Source organism: Nelusetta ayraudi, unplaced genomic scaffold (genome assembly GCF_046127955.1).
Source record: "Nelusetta ayraudi isolate G7.1 ecotype Tasmania unplaced genomic scaffold, CSIRO-AGI_Nayr_v1 ptg000005l, whole genome shotgun sequence".
NCBI lineage: Eukaryota > Metazoa > Chordata > Actinopteri > Tetraodontiformes > Monacanthidae > Nelusetta > Nelusetta ayraudi.
Genome location: NW_027466055.1, coordinates 748,800 through 752,682, shown reverse-complemented (window position 1 = coordinate 752,682; position 3,883 = coordinate 748,800). Strand labels below are relative to the sequence as shown.

Here is a 3,883-nt window from a genome sequence, read left to right as displayed (position 1 = left end):
TTTGCTTCCCCATCTGTTTTGTGCAAAAGCCCTGGAATGAGACGACAAACCACCTGTTTTAATTGAAACTAAAGGACTGGCACTTCTTGAAACAGTAGTTTCAAGGATTGCATTATGGAATTGTACCATATCTTTACTTATGCTGGTTCCTGACTGTGTAGGTATTGACTTTGCGTAAGATGTAATTAGTTCTTCTCTGATATTTTTCCTCATACTATTCTCTGATAGCCAAACAAACAAAAAAATGACTTCACTTACAAGTCTTAAGCAGAAAAGAAATCATTTTGCTAATGTTTCATACTAATTGAAATCAACAGTTATAACCAGCGAGCCCTGACAACCCCACGAGAGGGAGAACACCTTTTCAAAGAACTAGTAAACAATGAGGTACCACGTTGCTATTATTTACAAAAACTTGGATCTCCAATCTTTGAAAGTGTCTTTTTTTTTATTTGCATGCTTTCAAGTTTAATTAGTGGTGAGCTACGGGTGAGGGTGCTGCGCACTGACAGGCAAGCGTGGGCTGAAATTACTTAGCAACGAGAAGCCCAAACGAGTGCTAGCAAAGTCAGGAGCCACTAAGAGAGAATGGACCGAGGGCGTAGACTCTTCACAGGTGATTCCTTCACAGAGGGACGGGCCAAGGAAAGCCCAGTCTGGAAAAGCAAAGAACAAGGAAGGGCGGGCAGAATGGTAGAATGGGCCTGGGTCCACACTGGACTCTAGATCTCTAGAATCTATTGTAGATTATATTTATTTATTCAGTGGTTTTAACAAATATGACAATGTTTTCTTCCCTGCTGTGGCAGTATCATCCCAGTGAGTGATCACAGAGCCTCTATCAAAAGTATGTGAGTGAAATGTGCTCCTATCCCTACACTCACCCTTTACGTTTATGAGCAGCACTTTTAATAGCTATAGAAAAAAGGCTGAGGTCTCTCTGGGGACAACTAAAACGAATGCTCGTGTTGTAAAATAAAGACTCATATTAAATCATTATCAATTCTTTGCCACCTTCGTTCTGGTTTGCTTCAAGCTTTATTGTCTTATTTTGACACTGATATGTTTAGAGATGTTTGTGTGCATATAAATGATTATAACGTGTTTCTCTGTCTTTCCCTGCGATTCGCAGCACAGCATGGAACGGCTGGAACCAATGACACTCGAAACAAGAGTTCACTGACTGCACTGCTCTTCCGAAAACAAAAAATAAACAACGACAAAAAAAAACAACAAAAACACAGCTGACAGGAAGTGTGAGAAACACAACACTGCTCCGTCTGCGTGGTGAAATTGATACACTTAAAAAAAAAAAAAAAAATCCCTTGACATGACATAATGGCGACAAGACAAGAGCGCAGACATCAAGTGCAAATGCCTGTCAAAGTACTGACAGGCAACAACTGTGTGTGTGTGAGAAGAGCTTTAACGCTCTTTATGGGCCAGTTGATGTCCCTAAAGTCACAATGGTGGAACTAATATCACGTCCACAGTTGTTTTTATTATTTTTTTTATAACTGATATCCAGAGAACACTCTATACTAAACTACCTGCTTTAAAGGGGCAATACGCAATTTTAGTCAGATATGAGGTGATAAAAAAAAATGCTACGTGAAGCGCTGGTGCCTCTCTGTGTGTTGATATTGAGCCCTTTCTATCCTTGCAGATTAACATGCGTGTGAATGTAATGTTGGCTAAACTCATGCTTGATACAATGATTAATATAACCATTCGTAAAACCTTAGTTGTGTTAGTTAGTTGGAAATGTTGCGTGCCTTCAAGTAGCCGCTACATCTGAACCCAAGCAAAGACGCTAACTGAGTGAGGAAGGAACATGCTGTGATGGTGTGCTTGTCGAGTGATAAAATGATGCTGGATACAAACCTAAATGCAGACAGTCACTTTCTATTACCAGAACTCTCTTACAACCAAGGGACCTCTATCGTCAGTGGACCAACATCTGGCACGGAACTCTGCAAAAATTTGTCAGTGGTTTAGCTTTATATTAAATGCCTGCGGATGAATATAATTAAAGAGAGTCTTTGTTGGCGGAGGCAGGTCTGTCTCTGGTAGTGGTCCCCTTGGAAACACCACATTCACATTATATTCACATGATATTCACACACTTGGGACTTGATGTATTTGATTCATGCCTCAACATTGTCCTTGCAGCCGCGGTAGTGAAGCCTCATGCATGGAACCTCTCTGCTCTGGTGTACATGCGCTCTCTTGCGGCCACTTTAAAGCACGTATTGTATCCAGCCGTTATTAAAGTTTTACTGACCTGTATGTGAAATGACATGCATTTTATTCATAGATTGTTTTCCCTTCTACTCCATCTCTCAGACTATTCATTTCATTTTCATGTCAAATTGGACTGACCTGAACTACTAGCTGATGCTGAGTGGGTGAGTTTTCTTTTATTCAAGCCCACCATTGCATGCATAACAGTGGCGAACCTGATTGTGCCCTGCAGAATCCATCTATCTGATGAGAAACCCTCTGAAAGCAACATTTGCAGTGAATGGAGTGCATATCTGAGTGGGAGATCAAGTAAGCACACAAAACCATTCATTACACCAGGACTTGTTACAATGGATTTTAGCTTAAAATCACAATGTCTCACACACACACACACACACACACACACAAAAAACACCCACGTCCATGATGGAAAGGGACACATTTACACAGGTGTTCTATGCTCAGTTGTGTCTTTATTTGATAAAATCTTATACTTTCTGCATACTGACAAAATTATTTTATTATTATTATTATTATTATTATTATTATTATTATTATTATTATTATTATTATTATTATGAAGAAGAAGAAGAATAAGAAGAAGAAACACAAACAAGGCATCAGTTTGGTTGTCGTAATTGTCCTACTGTATATAAAACTGCATCTTCTACTCTTACTCTGACACACTGGAGCAGTTTTTCCTCCTCTCACCGGCTCCACTGGATTCTTTCGGGTCCTAAACGCTCAGCTCCACCTTCCTCAGAACGGAAGCCAATCCGGGAAGAGGGCCCACACCAACCCAGCAGAGGACCACTCACTTTCCAGCTCATGAAGTGGACAGGTGTTTCTGATGATTACTTCAGGGCTGCAAATTCACAGGTGTACAGTGTGCGTGGTGTGTGCAACACACTACCAAACACACACACACACACACACACACAGTGTTGCCACCATGTTGGCCGTTGACATCTTTTTTCAAGTGCTCCTGAACTTGAGTCTGTCCCCCCTGTCATTCCCTCTATCTATCACATCCCTTGTTTTTTGGGCCGGCGCCACGCGGTGCAATGGACGTCTTCAAAAGAACTGAACTCGAGTGGATGACAGAGAAATAATTGGCATCTTTTTGCATCTCATCGCATTGAAAGAGAGCTCAGGTCATTTTTCTTGTCCACTTCAGCTATAATGGAGCCTCAGTCCTCTTCCTGCTTCCAGACATTATGGAATTCAGTATTTTCAGATCTTCAGCCTTTATGCTTTGACCCAACACCATCATGCAGTCCTACTTAAGCCCCTCAGCTTCAGAACTGAAATCAACTGAGCTGTTGCTTATGATGGTCATAGTGTCATTATTCATTCACTAACTATAGAATTCAGGGTCAAATAGTTATAAAAGTAAACACCCCCCACCCCCCTCCACAAGGAAATAAATAAATAAAACCAAAAGAAATAAAACCCACATCTCTGTTCCCTCATTCCTCTCCAGTATCTGGCCATCTGATGCCCCTGTGACAAACACTTACCTCGAGTGCTGAATCACATATCCCTGGAGCTCGCCAAGTCTGCCTGATGAATTTTCTGGGAAAAGAAAGGAGGAGGTTATCTCGGAGGTCACACTAATGTGAGCGACATTCATCAAACC

At 41.2% G+C, this 3,883-nt stretch overlaps 1 long non-coding RNA gene across 1 annotated transcript; it reads left to right on the top strand.

Moving 5' to 3' along the window:
• The first annotated feature begins 814 nt into the window (after window positions 1–814).
• On the top strand, window positions 815–3,457 carry LOC142901969 (uncharacterized). Its single transcript, XR_012929018.1, has 3 exons — window positions 815–1,284; window positions 2,347–2,553; window positions 2,937–3,457. It is a non-coding gene; the product is annotated as an uncharacterized LOC142901969 (long non-coding RNA).
• Window positions 3,458–3,883: the final 426 nt, after the last annotated feature.